This window comes from Pollachius pollachius (assembly GCF_949987615.1).
Source record: "Pollachius pollachius genome assembly, chromosome: 20".
NCBI classification, from domain to species: domain Eukaryota; kingdom Metazoa; phylum Chordata; class Actinopteri; order Gadiformes; family Gadidae; genus Pollachius; species Pollachius pollachius.
This window is the reverse complement of record NC_136953.1, coordinates 17836242-17854403: the sequence shown is the minus strand read 5'-3', so window position 1 is coordinate 17854403 and position 18162 is coordinate 17836242. Positions and strand designations below refer to the sequence as shown.

General features: G+C 53.0%; 1 pseudogene across 1 annotated transcript; it reads right to left on the bottom strand.

Moving 5' to 3' along the window:
• Positions 1-403: 403 nt before the first annotated feature.
• LOC307090970 (transmembrane protein 151B-like) lies at positions 404-13047 on the bottom strand (annotated as a pseudogene). Its single transcript has 6 exons — positions 12979-13047; positions 4931-5278; positions 4713-4847; positions 4452-4591; positions 3740-3779; positions 404-1580 (listed from the first exon to the last, which is right to left on the bottom strand). The product of its transcript is annotated as a transmembrane protein 151B-like (transcript).
• Between the last annotated feature and the right edge of the window lie 5115 nt (positions 13048-18162).

The window sequence follows — 18162 nt, the reverse complement described above, 5'->3', positions numbered from 1 at the left end:
TAGGTCCCAGTGGGTCCTAGTAGGTCCCAGTAGATCCCAGTGGGTCCCAGTGGGTCCCAGTGGGTCCCAGTAGATCCCAGTAGGTCCCAGTGGGTCCTAGTAGGTCCCAGTAGATCCCAGTGGGTCCCAGTGGGTCCCAGTAGATCCCAGTGGGTCCCAGTGGGTCCCAGTAGATCCCAGTGGGTCCCAGTGGGTCCCAGTGGGTCCCAGTGGGTCCCAGTAGATCCCAGTGGGTCCCAGTGGGTCCCAGGCTCAGGTGGTCCTGACCCTTCTGGGCGTGGTGCATTAGGGCCATCCTGTTCTCTCTTCTCTGTCTTTGTATCTTCTTGTGTTCCTTCGTGACGGTCCGACCTGACGCCTCTCCCCCCGGTGGGTCAGGCACTGTGCTGAGTCCCCTCTTTGGTCACATGCGGTCCCCCCCGTGGCAGCTCTCCTCTCCGTGGACGATGAGCACGGGGAAGAAGAAGGCGTCCTGGTAGGAGGGGGGTCTCTCCCTCTCCGCCCCCTCCCTGGCCTCGCTGCCCTCCTCCTCCTCCTCCTCCTCCTCCTCCTGCCTCTCGCCCGGCCCCCCTTCTCCTCTGCCCCTGTCCTCCCCCCCACCCTCCCTCTCCTCCTCCGCCTGCTCCTCCCCCTCCAGCACCCCCCGGCTCTCCTCGTCGTCCTGCCGGGACCCCAGCCCCAGGAACCCCCCTCCCCCTCCCCCTCCCCCTCCTCCGCCTCCTCCCCCTCCTCCCCCGTCCTCCCCCCTCCCGGCCAGCCCCCCGCCCATGCTGCGGGAGTGGAAGAGGCTGGCGGGCCGTCCCACCGCCAGCCGGCCCAGCGAGAAGCCGCTGCGGCTCAGCACCAGCCGGGGGCCCCCCCCGGGCGGAGCCGGCCCGGGGCCCCGCCCTCCCGCCGCCCGCATGCCGGCCACGGTGGCGTTGAGCAGCGCGGTGGTGCCGCTGGGCGCCCGCAGGCGGGACGGCAGGCTGGAGCTGGACGAGGTCCGCCGGCAGCGCGGGCAGCTCTGCAGGAGGTAGGCCGAGTTGAAGACGGCGGGCAGGGCCAGCGGGGGGGCGGGCCCCTGGAGCCCCGGGGCGCCCGGGGGCCCGGAGACGGGCGTGGTGGTGGCGGTAGGGCCGCCCCCGCCGGTGTCCAGGTCCATGAGCAGGGCCTCCGAGTAGCTGGGGACCATCTGCTGGTTGCAGCGGATGTGCCACTCCAGCTCCGTCATGTCCACCGTGTTGACCCGCGAGATGGCCCTGTAGCTGGCCCCCGTCAGGCCGTTCTCCGAGGGCCCGTCGCCCCCCCCCTCCGGCCCCGCCCGCCCCCCCCGCCCCGCTCTCCTCGTTCTCGCCGAACAGCTTCTCCACGTGGTAGTGGACGTAGGCCGTGCGGTACTCCGACACCACCCTCAGCGGCCAGGACAGCAGCAGCGCCGAGGCCAGCCAGAACACGCGGTGCCGGGAGTACCAGGGGGGCCGCGTGGGGTCCGGGAACGCCAGGATGTGCTCCCGGAAGTCCACGTTCTTCAGGTGCATTCCCTCCCGGGCCTCCATGTAGTCGTCCAGACCCTCGTTCTCCCCGAAGAAGCGGGCGCGCTGGGCAAGCGAGAGGAGAGAGAACCGCATAACAACAGCCTCATAATGTGGCAGGACATCATGTGACCAGAAGGGGGTACAGAGGACAGAGAACAACACCACTCATAATGTGGCAGGACATCATGTGACCAGAAGGGGGTACAGAGGACAGAGAACAACACCACTCATAATGTGGCAGGACATCATGTGACCAGAAGGGGGTACAGAGGACAGAGAACAACACCACTCATAATGTGGCAGGACATCATGTGACCAGAAGGGGGTACAGAGGACAGAGAACAACACCACTCATAATGTGGCAGGACATCATGTGACCAGAAGGGGGTACAGAGGACAGAGAACAACACCACTCATAATGTGGCAGGACATCATGTGACCAGAAGGGGGTACAGAGGACAGAGAACAACACCACTCATAATGTGGCAGGACATCATGTGACCAGAAGGGGGTACAGAGGACAGAGAACAACACCACTCATAATGTGGCAGGACATCATGTGACCAGAAGGGGGTACAGAGGACAGAGAACAACACCACTCATAATGTGGCAGGACATCATGTGACCAGAAGGGGGTACAGAGGACAGAGAACAACACCACTCATAATGTGGCAGGACATCATGTGACCAGAAGGGGGTACAGAGGACAGAGAACAACACCACTCATAATGTGGCAGGACATCATGTGACCAGAAGGGGGTACAGAGGACAGAGAACAACACCACTCATAATGTGGCAGGACATCATGTGACCAGAAGGGGGTACAGAGAATATCACCTGGCCGGTTGGTGGTACTACGTCAAGTGATGGGGTTAGAGGGTGGTGATGGGGTTATCACCTGGCCGGCTGGTGGTACTACGTCAGGTGATGGGGTCAAAGGGTGGTGATGGGGTTATCACCTGGCCGGGTGGTGGTACTACGTCAGGTGATGGGGTTAGAGGGTTGTGATGGGGTTATCACCTGGCCAGCTGGTGGTACTACGTCAGGTGATGGGGTCAAAGGGTGGTGATGGAGTTATCACCTGGCTGGGTGGTGGTACTACGTCAGGTGAAGGGGTTAGAGGGCGGTGATGGGGTTATCACCTGGCCGGCTGGTGGTACTACGTCAGGTGATGGGGTCAAAGGGTTGTGATGGGGTTATCATCTGGCCGGCTGGTGTTACTACGTCAGGTGAAGGGGTTAGTGGGTTGTGATGGGGTTATCAACTGGCCGGGTAGTGGTACTACATCAGGTGATGGGGTCAAAGGGTGGTGATGGGGTAATCACCTGGCCGGGTAGTGGTACTACATCAGGTGATGGGGTCAAAGGGTGGTGATGGGGTAATCACCTGGCCGGGTGGTGTTACTACGTCAGGTGATGGGGTTAGAGGGTTGTGATGGGGTTATCACCTGGCCGGCTGGTGGTACTACGTCAGGTGATGGGGTCAAAGGGTGGTGATGGGGTTATCAGCTGGCCGGCTGGTGTTACTACGTCAGGTGAAGGGGTTAGTGGGTTGTGATGGGGTTATCAACTGGCCAGGTGGTGGTACTACGTCAGGTGATGGGGTCAAAGGGTGGTGATGGGGTTATCAGCTGGCCGGCTGGTGTTACTACGTCAGGTGAAGGGGTTAGAGGGTTGTGATGGGGTTATCAACTGGCCGGGTGGTGGTACTACGTCAGGTGATGGGGTCAAAGGGTGGTGATGGGGTTATCACCTGGCCGGGTGGTGGTACTACATCAGGTGAAGGGGTTAGTGGGTTGTGATGGGGTTATCAACTGGCCGGGTAGTGGTACTACGTCAGGTGATGGGGTCAAAGGGTGGTGATGGGATTATCACCTGGCCGGGTGGTGGTACTACGTCAGGTGATGGGGTCAAAGGGTGGTGATGGGGTTATCACCTGGCCGGGTGGTGGTACTACGTCAGGTGATGGGGTTAGTGGGTTGTGATGGGGTTATCAACTGGCCGGGTGGTGGTACTATGTCAGGTGATGGGGTCAAAGGGTGGTGATGGGGTTATCGACTGGCCGGTGGTGGTTCATTGGTCAGAGTTGCCCCACTACGGTCCAATGTTAGGGTTAGGATAAGTACGCCTCAGCACTACTAGCCAATGGGAGGTGAACCTGGGCAGCCAGGAGGGGCAGGAGCTCCTCCTAGTGGGTGTGTCGGGCAGGGGGGCGGGGCTTACCTGGGTCAGGTAGGCAGCCTCAGCTCGGGCACTGGAGAAGCTGAGGAGAGAATATCGTCCTTATGATCAGAAACATGATTATTATCATTAGTTATCATTATTATTACTAGTAATATCATTATGATCAGAAACATGATTATTATCATTAGTTATCATTATTCTTAATAATAATATCATCATTATGATCAGAAACATGATTATTATCATTAGTTATCATTATTATTAATAATAATATCATCATTATGATCAGAAACATGATTATTATCATTATTATTACGAATAATATCATTATTATGATCAGAAACAACGTTATTATCATTAGTTAAACTTAGCACTCTTATTACTAATAATATCATTTTGATCAGCTCCGGGGGGCCGGCATTTCCACTGAGTGGGCGATGGCGTCATTAGAAAGCCCCTCCTCTATATTCACACCTACATCGTTACACCCTTACAGCCTGCATTCTTCTGAAACTGTCTGAAATGCCCATGGTAGCTAATTCTGAAGAAAGAAACACATGCTATCAGATATCTTGGGGAAACAACAAACAACCCCAACTTAATCAAGAAAGGATTATGGGGGCATTTTCGCCATTGCTCATTCAGGTCATCTCATAGGCCCATCTCGTAGGTCACGCCCGTGAGGTGGGCGTGGTCGGTACAGTGGATGTGGGCGTGGCCCCATCTCCCCCCTCTGCGTCGAGTCGCTGACCTGAAGCACTTGGTGAAGCGCAGGCGGACGGCGGGATGCTGCGGCAGGTCCAGCAGCTCCTTCGACACGTCCTTCACGCCGTAGCGGGCGTAGTCGAACTCAGAGCTTGAGGCGTGGGTGTTGACGCGCTCGTGGTACACCTGCCACAACAAGGAGGCCGTCAGCGGGGCACAGGAGGGTGGTGTCTGACGTAGTCCTCACCTGGGTGGTGGTGCAGCGGTGTTTGATGGAGGGTGCAGTAGTGTATGACGGAGCCCTCACCTGGGTGGTGGTGTAGGCGTCCCCGTTGCGGTAGCGGGTCACCTGCCTGGTACGGCGGACGTAGTGGTAGCTGATGGCCTTCCACCAGATGCAGGGCGTGGCCTGTTGCAGTCTCTGGACCCGCTCGTACACTTCCTGTGGGAGGAGCCTACGTCACGGTTCATGTTGGGAACGCGCCACTCCTGACGGAGCGCTCGCCTCAGCTCCACCTGGCTCACCTGGAACTCGGCGTGGGCCAGCATGGCGGTCTTGGAGAAGCAGTGCCAGCACTCCACCAGGTAGACCACGTACAGCATGGCCAGGAAGGCCAGCGGGATGTACACGTAGCCGCTGGAGCACGGGCTCTCCAGCCGCAGGACGTCGTTGTAGTAGGCGGCGGACGTGGCGCCGTCGTCCAGCAGCACCACGACGGGCCGCACGGCGGCGGAGCCCAGCACTGGCACACGGCTCAGAGCGCACCAGGCCAGCGCCCCGAAGCAGCCCAGCATCAGCACAGTCAGCAGCAGACACTTCCAGTGGGACTCGCGGCACAGCGACGAGGCCAGGGAGGACTGTAGGGGGCGCTGCTGCAGGTGGAGGGAGAGACCGTCAGCAACACCTCCACCTCCACCTCCACCAACACCTCCACCACCAGGGAGGACTGTAGGGGGCGCTGCTGCAGGTGGAGGGAGAGACCGTCAGCAACACCTTCACCTCCACCTCCACCAACACCTCCACCACCAGGGAGGACTGTAGGGGGCGCTGCTGCAGGTGGAGGGAGAGACCGTCAGCAACACCTCCACCTCCACCTCCACCAACACCTCCACCACCAGGGAGGACTGTAGGGGGCGCTGCTGCAGGTGGAGGGAGAGACCGTCAGCAACACCTCCACCTCCACCTCCACCAACACCTCCACCACCAGGGAGGACTGTAGGGGGCGCTGCTGCAGGTGGAGGGAGAGACCGTCAGCAACACCTCCACCTCCACCTCCACCAACACCTCCACCACCAGGGAGGACTGTAGGGGGCGCTGCTGCAGGTGGAGGGAGAGACCGTCAGCAACACCTCCACCTCTACCTCCACCACCTCCACCTCCACCTCCACCACCTCCACCAACACCTCCACCACCACCTCCACCACCTCCACCTCCACCAACACCACCTCCACCAACACCAACACCACCTCCACCTCCACCAACACCACCTCCACCAACACCAACACCACCTCCACCTCCACCAACACCACCTCCACCAACACCAACACCACCTCCACCTCCACCAACACCACCTCCACCAACACCAACACCACCTCCACCAACACCAACACCACCTCCACCTCCACCACCACCACCTCCACCTCCACCAACACCACCTCCACCAACACCAACACCACCTCCACCTCCACCTGCACCAACACCACCTCCACCTCCACCTCCACCAACACGACCTCCACCAACACCAACACCTCCACCTCCACCACCTCCACCAACACCACCTCCACCTCCACCTCCACCTCCACCTCCAACACCTCCACCAACACCACCTCCACCAACGCCTCCACCTCCACCAACACCTCCACCTCCACCACCTCCACCTCCACCTCCACCACCTCCACCTCCACCAACACAACCTCCACCACCTCCACCTCCACCACCTCCACCTCCACCAACACCACCTCCACCAACACCAACACCACCTCCACCTCCACCTCCACCAACACCACCTCCACCAACACCAACACCACCTCCACCAACACCAACACCACCTCCACCTCCACCTCCACCACCACCACCTCCACCTCCACCTCCACCAACACCACCTCCACCAACACCAACACCACCTCCACCTCCACCTCCACCAACACCACCTCCACCTCCACCAACACGACCTCCACCAACACCAACACCTCCACCTCCACCACCTCCACCTCCACCAACACCACCTCCACCACCTCCACCTCCACCTCCACCTCCACCTCCAACACCTCCACCAACGCCTCCACCTCCACCAACACCTCCACTTCCACCTCCACCTCCAACACCTCCACCAACACCACCTCCACCAACACCTCCACCTCCACCAACAACTCCACCTCCACCACCACCTCCACCACCACCACCACCACCACCTCCTGACTCACGCCTTCTCCAGGTGGTCTGAGAGTCACAGACCACCAGACTGACCTGGTCACCAGATGAAAACCGGGATATTTGTTCCACAATTCAAAGTTGGTGTTATTCATTATTCATTCAAATTTAAGGAAACTGTTATTTAAACGTGTTATTAATGATGAGATATGCTGTTTTTAAACGGCTCTGCTCATCAGACAGAACAGGCAGTGATATGTTGAGCAGTTTGATTGACATTTACGAGGTCCAACCGCTGGGCGAGCCAGGGCCATCGATGTTCTGATTGGCCACTGAGGAACTAACCACCACGAGGCCTGTTTCTAAACCTGGTGTCTCAGGGTCCCAGCCAGCCTGGCTCTGATGTTCACAGCTCTCAGAACAGTTCCCCGGCGGGCTCACAGAACCTTCTGGACTGAGCTGGTCAACAGAAACATCAGTTCTGAGCAACTGTCCTTCAACTGTCCTGAGGCTGGAGGCTGAGAGCTGGAGGCCGTGATGCTGGAGGCTGCAAAGCTGGAGGCATGAGGCTGTGAGGCTGGAGGCATGAGGCTGGAGGCATGAGGCTGTGAGGCTGGAGGCATGAGGCTGGAGGCATGAGGTTGGAGGCTGGAAGGATGAGGCTGGAGGCATGAGGCTGGAGGCATGAGGCTGGAGGCATGAGGTTGGAGGCTGGAAGGATGAGGCTGGAGGCATGAGGCTGGAGGCACGAGGCTGGAGGCCGTGAAGCTGGAGGGATGAGGCTGGAGGCTGGAGGGATGAGGCTGGAGGCTGTAAGGCTGGAGGCCTGTGAGGCTGAAGGTATGAGGTTGGAGGCATGAGGCTGGAGGCATGAGGCTGGAGGCTGGCGGCATGAGGCTGGAGGCATGAGGCTGTGAGGAATGAGGCTGGAGGCAGTGAGGCTGGAGGCAGTGAGGCTGGAGGCCGTGAGGCTGCAGGGATGAGGCTGGAGGCCATGAGGCTGGAGGCCGTGAGGCTGGAGGGATGAGGCTGGAGGCTGGAGGGATGAGGCTGGAGGCTGAAGGTATGAGGTTGGAGGCATGAGGCTGGAGGCTGGAGGCATGAGGCTGGAGGCATGAGGATGGAGGGATGAGGCTGGAGGCAGTGAGGCTGGAGGCATGAGGCTGGAGGCATAAGGCTGGAGGGATGAGGCTGGAGGGATGAGGCTGGAGGCATGAGGCTGGAGGCATGAGGCTGGAGGCATGAGGCTGCAGGGATGAGGCTGGAGGCCGTGAGGCTGGAGGCGTGAGGCTGGAGGCTGGAGGGATGAGACTGGAGGCCGTGAGGCTGGAGGCATGAGGCTGGAGCAGAAGGCCACGGGGAACAGCAGGTGAATTATTCAGGATGAAGGAATGTTCCAGACTCTTCTGTCAACATCCACACACCAGGCCTCCACAGCTGGGTCAGGGTGTGTGTGTGTGTGTGTGTGTGTGTATGTGTGTGTGTTTCTGTGTGAGTGTGTGTGTTTCTGTTTGTGTATGTGTGTGTGTGTCTGTGTGTGTGTGTGTGTGTGTGTGTGTGTGTGTGTGTGTGTGTGTCTGTAAAAAACACCAAGAAAGACAGGATGACACCGGTGTCCTTGTCTGTTGGACCAGGGTAAACAGTCAGCATGTTCCTCTCTCTCTCCCTCCATCCTCTCTCTCTCCCTCTATCCTCTCTCTCCCTCCATCCTCTCTCTCTCCCTCCATCCTCTCTCTCTCTCCCTCCATCCTCTCTCTCCCTCCATCCTCTCTCTCCCTCTATCCTCTCTCTCTCGCCCTCCATCCTCTCTCTCTCCCTCCATCCTATCTCTCCCTCCATCCTCTCTCTCTCCCTCCATCCACTCTCTCTCCCTCTATCCTCTCTCTCCCTCCATCCTCTCTCTCTCCCTCCATCCTCTCTCTCCCTCCATCCTCTCTCTCTCTCCCTCCATCCTCTCTCTCCCTCCATCCTCTCTCTCCCTCTATCCTCTCTCTCTCGCCCTCCATCCTCTCTCTCTCCCTCCATCCTATCTCTCCCTCCATCCTCTCTCTCTCCCTCCATCCTCTCTCTCTCCCTCTATCCTCTCTCTCCCTCCATCCTCTCTCTCTCCCTCCATCCTCTCTCTCCCTCCATCCTCTCTCTCTCCCTCCATCCTCTCTCTCTCCCTCCATCCTCTCTCTCCCTCCATCCTCTCTCTCCCTCCATCCTCTCTCTCTCCCTCCATCCTCTCTCTCTCCCTCCATCCTCTCTCTCCCTCCATCCTCTCTCTCCCTCTATCCTCTCTCTCTCGCCCTCCATCCTCTCTCTCGCCCTCCATCCTCTCTCTCTCCCTCCATCCTCTCTCTCCCTCCATCCTCTCTCTCTCTCCCTCCATCCTCTCTCTCCCTCTATCCTCTCTCTCTCTCCCTCCATCCTCTCTCTCCCTCTATCCACTCTCTCTCTCCCTCCATCCTCTCTCTCCCTCCATCCTCTCTCTCTCGCCCTCCATCCTCTCTCTCTCTCTCCATCCTCTCTCTCTCTCCCTCCATCCTCTCTCTCTCTCTCCCTCCATCCTCTCTCTCTCCGTCTCTCACCCCCGTCTCTTTCTCTCCCACGTTTCAGGAAGCAAGCGACTGAAAGTATGATTTCTCTTAACACATAACCCCCCCCCCCCCCCCCCCCACACACACACACACACACACACACACGCTGTGGCTGCTGTTAAAGTGTTACACACTACTCAGAGGCCCTAAGTGGATTGATCCGGTCCTAGGTGCACAGGAAGAGTGAAGGTTGAGCAACAGAGAGAGAGAGAGAAAGAGAGAGAGAAAGAGAGAGAGAGAGAGAGAGACAGAGAGAGAGAGAGAGAGAGAGAGAGAGAGAGAGAGAGAGAGACAGAGACAGGGAAAAAGAGAGAGAGAGAGAGAGATAAAGAGAGAGAGAGAGAGAGAGAGAGAGGGAGGGGGAGAGAGAGAGTGAGAGAGAGAGAGAGACAGAGAGACAGCGAGACGGAGAGAGGGAGAGAGAAAGAGAGAGAGAGAGAGAGACAGAGACAGAGACAAAGAGAAAGGGAGAGAGAGAGAGAGAGAGAGAGAGAGAGGGAGAGAGAGACAGACTGACAGAGAGATAGGGCCCATAGTGATGGCGTAATTATCCAGGATGCATTCCACCTCACCCTTGAAATGAACCTCCTGTGGAGACTGGGAGCCGCCTGAGAGAGAGTCCTGGTCCAGGACCAGGACCACAGAGAGGCAACAGACTGCAGCACTGGGGGGGGGGGGGGGGGGGGGGGGGGGGCTCGTCTCCTCTCTCTCTGACTGTTGGTCCTGGTCCAGGACCCCTGAGTGTATCACTGGGGAGACAGGGCCGAGCAGAGGAAAGGATCCGAGAGGCAGAACCTCCTCAATGTGAGGCAGAACCTCCTCAACGTGAGGCAGAACCTCCTCAACGTGAGGCAGAACCTCCTCAAGGTGAGGCAGAACCTCCTCAACGTGAGGCAGAACCTCCTCAAGGTGAGGCAGAACCTCCTCAAGGTGAGGCAGAACCTCCTCAAGGTGAGGCAGAACCTCCTCAACGTGAGGCAGAACCTCCTCAAGGTGAGGCAGAACCTCCTCAACGTGAGGCAGAACCTCCTCAAGGTGAGGCAGAACCTCCTCAACGTGAGGCAGAACCTCCTCAAGGTGAGGCAGAACCTCCTCAACGTGAGGCAGAACCTCCTCAAGGTGAGGCAGAACCTCCTCAAGGTGAGGCAGAACCTCCTCAACGTGAGGCAGAACCTCCTCAACGTGAGGCAGAACCTCCTCAACGTGAGGCTGGAGAGTCCAGCACTGGGAGGCTAGCGGCTAGCTGGGACGTCTCCTTGTTTCATTGGTTCAGAGATCGAAACCGAAACACCTCAACATACTACGGTAGCAGCTGTGCGTTCTACTCAAGAATGGACGCGCTTTGTGGTTCTGTGTTTGTAGAACAGTGAAATAAAGGAACATGAGGAGGAGCTACAGTTGAAGTCCAGCTGGACTCTGATTGGATCATTGCTCCGTGTTTGAAGGGCTCCTCCCCTGCTGGTTAGGTGGAGCTAGCCCCGCTATCATTAGCCCTCTGTGTCTCTGGGTGGAGGCTGTGAGGAACGAGGCGCAGCGGGAGCACCCTTGAGGCCGCTGATGGAACCCCCTCCCCCGGACCTCCAGCCTCAATGGGACAGAGAACAGGGACCCGGACCACGAGCCCATCGGTCGGCTGGTCGGCGTGGTCGACTCTACAGGAAGAAGTACTGGAGGAGGCTAGGGTTAGAGGGGGCTAGTGGAGGCTAGAGGAGGCTAGCGGGCTAGCGGAGGCTAGCAGGCTAGAGGAGGCTAGCGGGCTAGCGGAGGCTAGCAGGCTAGAGGAGGCTAGCGGGCTAGCGGAGGCTAGCGGGCTAGAGGAGGCTAGCGGGCTAGCGGAGGCTAGCAGGATAACTTTGGACAACAGACAACTCAGTTTGTCTTCCCCTTGAGGTTAAACAACAGAAGGGTTAGCATGTCTTAGCATGTCTTAGCATGTCAGCGTCACCAGAGACATGGATCCTCGACATCAGCGGCTCTCTACCTTTAACTCTGCACCCCTAGAAGCAGTAGCCATTCACCAGCATGTGAGGCAGGAGTAATATGAACAATAACGTGTTGTTTAAACACATCAACATGTCATGGGATTGGTCACATTATGAATCATTTAGGATGGTTGATAATAAGGTGGTGGTAATGGTTCATAACCTGTTTGTTCCTGGAACACCTGCACTACTTTGTATCTCCTCCAGGGGTACTGCTCTATATAATATCTCTCTATAGTGTATCTTTATAGAGAGATACTATATATATATATATATATATATATATGATACACAAGTATATCTATAGGTAAAGATATCTCTATATACTAGATATCTCTATATAATAGATATACAATGCTCTGTATTTCTATGTAGAGATACAATAGTAATGTTATATCTATAGTATATATAGAGATACAGTATAGATAGATGTTTGAGGCTGTCTGTGTGAGGCTGTGTGTGTGTGTGAGGCTGTGTGAGGCTATGTGTGTGAGGCTTTGTTAGGCTATGTGTGTGTGAGGCTGTGTGAGGCTATGTGTGTGAGGCTTTGGTAGGCTATGTGTGTGTGAGGCTGTGTGAGGCTATGTGTGTGAGGCTGTGTGTGTGAGGCTGTGTGTGTGTGTGAGGCTGTGTGTGAGGCTGTGTGTGTGTTTGAGGCTGTAAGAGGCTGTGTGTGTGTGTGTGTGTGTGTGTGTGAGGCTTTGTTAGGCTATGTGTGTGTGAGGCTGTGTGAGGCTATGTGTGTGAGGCTGTGTGTGTGAGGCTGTGTGTGTGTGAGGCTTTGTTAGGCTATGTGTGTGTGAGGCTGTGTGTGTGTTTGAGGCTGTGTGAGGCTGTGTGTGAGGCTGTGTGTATGTGTGTGTGTGTGAGGCGGTGTGAGGCTATGTGTGTGAGGCTGTGTGTGTGAGGCTGTGTGTGTGAGGCTGTGTGAGGCTATGTGTGTGTGTGAGGCTGTTTGTGTGAGACGACTGCAGGTGGAGGATAAGACACCAAAAGTCTAGCGATGAGACAACAATGTATGCACACACACACACACACACACACACACACACACACACACACACACACACACACACACATTTAGACCATCTTAAATGCTATCTCACCTTGTAGTGCACAAGGTGAGTCTGATATTAGTCCACACTAGGGGGCCGAACTAAGAGCAAAGAAGGACCAAATGTTATTAAAATAAGTTAAGATAAGTAAACATGGAGCACATCTGGATTTGACCTGAGCCTTGAGACGAACCGGCTTGAGGATCTTTAACGATCTCTCCTCGCGCTCTGAGCTTTGCGCCATCAGACGCGGCTCGCGAGGCTCGCGTTTTTTTGTTGTTGCAGAGGACACGGTAGGGTATGACGTGATGATGGAAACACGGGATGGTCACACACTCCACCATAATAACGTGCACCGACACACCATCATATCTACACTACTCCACTAAAATCTCCCAAGGTCCCGCCGCGTGTCCTTCACGGAGCCCCGGTCCCGGGACCCGGAGGGGCTCACGGTCACCGTAACTCCGCCGCGACACACGACATGTCGTGTGTCGCGGGTGAGAGGAGCGCAGTGGAGATGCATTTTGCGCAACTTCAACAGAGCTTATTTTCACGCACGCACACACACACACACACACACCTGCTCTCTTCCGGTCCCGTCCTCCAGGATGGGCTGTTCCGCGGCCGTCGTCTCCTCGTCCGTCGTCATCGTCCTCTCCTGCTCCTCAGTCCCGGGACCGGGACCGGGACCGGCGGGTTCCTCTCCCGGGCGGGACCGGCCCCGTCAGCCCATCCGCCGCAAGTCGGTGTCCGGTTTCACGATGATGCTTGCGTGGCCTGCGGCAAAAAAGCATGCCCCCCCCCCCCCCCCCCCCCCACCCCCCACCCCCCCCCCCGTCCTCTAGTGCGTCCGCTCGGTCTCCATCCCCCCGGTACACAGGCTCACCGGGCGGCGGACCGCGGAACGCTCGTGCGTGTGTTGAACACGGGAAGAGAGCGCACGAGGTCTTCTGCTGCAGACCGCGATGGACGGACGGACGTGACGTCCGGACTGCAGCGGAGTGCGGGACAGTTTCCTCCGACGGATCACAATAATAATAATAGGATGGAGCGATGATGTCGCGATAACTGTGATGTCGCGATGGTGACGTCTTCCCTATGAACACAACTCTGCTGACGGATCTTCGTCATGTAATAACATCTGAGTATGAGTGGGATGCAGCATCCAACCACTCTCTCCCTCTCCCCCTCTCGCCCTCCCTCTCTCTCTCTCTCTCTCTCTCTCTCTCTCTCTCTCTCTCTCTCACTCTCACTCACACACACACACACACACACACACACACACACACACACACACACATAAGCTGCTACTAAAACTGAAACAGAGGTCGTTTTTAGAAAATGGAATCTTAGTTTGGTTCACTGAACTCCTCCTGGTCTGGGTTTGATTCACTGAACTCCTGGTCGGGGTTAGGGTTAGGGTTAGGGGTTTAGCTGGGTTAGGGTTAGGGTCAGGGGTTTAGCTGGGTTAGGGTTAGGGTCAGGGGTTTATCTGGGGTTTAGCTGAGTTAGGGTTAGGGTTAAGGCTTTAGCTGGGGTTTGAAGCTGCAATAAACAACCTTTATGCTGCATTTAATAACTCCAGCATCAAATAGCTGAACTAGAAAGTTTTTCAAGGGTAAAACCAGTTCCTATAAATGGTTCTGTCCGCTTCCTGACCCAGCATAATATATATATATATATATATATATATATATATATATATATATATATATATATATATATATATATATATATATATATATATTTCCATTCAATTCAATTACATTTGATTGCAAGAGATTGGACAAGATTCACATTTACGCTCATTGCGATACAGAAAGGAAAAGACAGCACTTCATAGCACAAAGAAAAAAAGAAAAATACAAAAGTAGAAATGTGAACATAGGACAATCTCCTTAGGGAAAACTGTACATGCAGTGCTGTAGGAATTACAGTGCAGTCTTCCTACACCTCCTGACGTTCCTGTCTGTTGGGCCAGAAATTCTCATCTCACACAGCCTCACTCCTCTTCCTCTTCTTCTTCTCTGTGGCTGTTGACCCCGTCCAATTCCTTGTCCTTCCATTGTCAGACAATGTAACATTGTGTTGTGCTCCAGTTATACATATACTTGCCAGTTGATGGTTCATGAGATGCACCTTTGAGCTATTTCAGTAAACTGGTTGATCGTTGGTTGATCTAGCGCTTCACACATTTCCCTTCGTTAGAGAAAGTCAAGATTCACCTGGGAGCAATTTACAAATTCAGGACAGATTTAGAAAAAAAGTCTAATGGAAATGTATAGAAATATGCTTGACATATTATGACAACTTGTTCAACCATTTTCCATGTAAAGACTCATGCAATGAACTAATGCCTAAAAAGTTGTGGGGGTAGGACTATTTGACAGAGAACCATTATAATACATTTTGATGAACATGACATAAGCAATTGATAATGTGGGAGAGCAGAGAATTGTACATAATCATTTGCGTGGATGTACCAAAGCATTTGCAACTCGTTCAAGAAATGAGAAAAAGCTTTTTTGATGTGCACAATTGAAACAATGATGTGAAGATTGAACAAGTAGTTTGGAGAATTTCAATTCTGATCTGAGAAATGTAGCAAAAAACTGTCAATTGAATTAAATTCAAAAAAGCTTTATTGGCATGAGAAATCTACATTTGCAATTCCAAAGCAGGTGAACAGTAAAATAAAATGGTCAGGTAAAAAGGTCTGTATATTGTATAATATAAGTATAAAACGATCTATCTATCTATACATCAATAGCTATCCATCTATCTATCTAGCTATGTGTCTGTCTGTCTGTCTGTCTGTCTGTCTGTCTATTTCCTTTCAATTCAAAAAGCTATATTGGCATGATACATATACATTTGCATTGCCAAAGCAGGTGAACAATAAAATAAAAACGGAATATATATATAAGCAGGAAGAGGAGAACTCGACACGTATTTCAGATCTCCATCACTTTGGATTTGATCCACGACAACTTTTGCCGTTTTCAAATTGTCCATCGGAATATAAATCCAACCACGGAATATATAACCACATCATATAGTAAGATACTATAGTCTGAATAGTCTACTGTGATCACTGGAACTTAAGGAACCCCTTGTTATGTCAGAAATAGGGGAGGGCTGATTATTAAGTAATTATAACTGATATCAGTGATTCTGAGTTCTCAGTGAAAGGGGTGTGCATTATGAAGGGGATAAAGTGATGTAATAATGTACGTGTTACAGTAGAGTAGTCTGTGTCATGATCTTAGTCTGAGCAAAGTCCAGCTCTGGGACAACAGGGTGTTTCATTTTCCTTCGCTTCATGTTGGTTTCCACCAATCATGCTCTGGGGGCGGGGCCATGGGGGCGGGGCTCTGGGGGCGGGGCCATGGGGGCGGGGCTCTGGGGGCTCTCGACAATAAACGTAAAGTCTGCACTAGTAGACTTTTCCCGGTTGGAAGACAAGCTGCTAATGCGAACGGGTGTGACATTCGTAAAGGTTTAGTTAAAACAAACCAAATGAAGTGTCATAGGAGCAGGTGTGTGAGGGGCGTTGTCAGAACCAGGGGGCGCATCCAATAGAAAACCAGCACTCTGTTAAATCGTTTTTACCTGGAAGCAGCCCACCTCTTGTATTTACCAAGGTTCTCAAAAGTAACAGAAATGTTGACAAAAACTCTGTTGGGAGACAGCGGAGAGCCACAAATATACTACCGGTGATTATACTATCAGCTGCTTCTTAAAATAGTGCCAAATTTATCTGTGTGTTTGAACAGAAGCTAGCATTTTGTTGTGTTATTACTGGTATTCGATTTGAATAAACAACCAATAAATCTTTGGAAAGTATTTAAAAGTGTTTCACTCACATGAAAAATTCCTGTTCAGTTTGTGTTGGAAAGGTGAAGGCTTCCATAAGCCCTTGGCCATCAGAACGCTGCTGACACTGCAGCTCTGTGATTGGTAGGCCCGCTATCATTTCACAGAGGTCGAAATAATAGTAATTCAATGAGAATTATTTCAAATGACAATAAAATTGACCAATATTTTATTCTTTCTTCTTCTCCCTTTAAAGTGGTACTTTTTAATAGCTAACTTTATGGTCTGCCCGCTTGGAGAGACACCAATCCATTAAACTAGCTAGCTTATGGGAGTGACTTGGTATACTTTACGATGGTAGGACATTGTTCCTGACTTATTATCTAGAGATGTTATTATAACAGGAAGACCCAGAGATAAAATTGGTTCCGATAACCCTATATATATATGTGTGTGTGTGTGTCTATACATAAATGTCTATATATATGTCTATATATATGTCTATATAGGCCTATCAGGGCTCTCAAGTCTCATGCATTCGGCGTGAGACACTGGCAATTCAACCCATGCACGCGCTCACACGCCGCACTTTGTATTTCTCACGCAGAGAAATGACCAGGATAGCGCTCACCAATTTGCGCCGCTATTTAACAGTGGAACAGGTAGGAATCAAATGGGTTCCCCGTACGTAGGGTGATCAGACGTCCTCTTTTGCCCGGACATGCCCTCTTTTTGAGACACTTTTAAAAAAATGCGACCGGGCGGAATTTCAAAATCGTCCGGGATTTTATTAAAGCCTCATACATGTTCACGTTGAATTTGCGATGCGTTTCTCCGGGTCGTTCACAAGCTAGTTAGGCTACGCCCTCCCCTACTCAGCTCTGTTCGCTTTGAATTGGTGGAAGTGAGTACGGGGAGTGGTTAAGTAGAGCCTTCAGATTGGACGGTTTGACTTGAGAGTTACCGTCATGTTTTGTATTTATTTTTTTACCATTATTGTTTTATTGGGACAAACATTAACAAATTTCTCCTACAGGGATTTGATAAAGTTCTATCTATTGAACAGAAAGAAACACTTGGTCATACTTAATACACTTTACCACAGCATTGGCCTACTGAATGCCACAGATATATTTTAAGCATTGGACTGAATGCCACATAAATATATAATTATGTTTTTGCATGTTTGCAACGTTTAAAAGTTCAGGGAAAAGTCTATGCCTCTGCTGGTGTTGCTTAGGCCAATATCCTTTTGAGGCAGTGTTGTTTCTGAATATTAGTGTTAAGGGCCAATAATGCTTACTATCATACATTAGTCACCAGATCTCTGGACACATTTGTATGCAGTCACATGTTAATAGAGCCCTGGCCTATATATATGTGTGTACATATATATGTATATATTTATGTTTATACATAAATATATCTATATATATGTCTGTATTGCCAATATATTCTGAAGTGCACACACAGCTTGTGTGTTGATGCAATTATTTGTCAGGATTTGCATTTTGCTTAAGACATTGCTGTTTTTAGTTGATATATACAGTACATATATAAATATATATATATAGGACTAAATATATGTATATAACATTATTTAGAGTATATTGTTTTAATCTTGTTTTCCATAAGGGGTGGGCAGGTGTGAGCTAAAGGTGCTAACGGTACCTTGGCGGGATGTTTTCTCAGGACCTGGACGTCTGCACGAGGTGATGCACGAGGCACGCTGCGGCGTCAGAGAGGCGGGCGACCAATGGGCTCGAGTGGAGGCTGCTTTGAACCGCTGCGGCTCTAATCCAACCAGGCTGGTCTCGTGTCATCAGGCTGGTCTCGCGTTATCAGGCGGCTCTCATCCAATCAGGCTAGTCTCGTGTCTTCAGGCTGTTCTCGCGTTTTTCGGCTGGTCTCGTGAGCTAGCGCGATGGCTGCGCGGACGGGTTTGTGG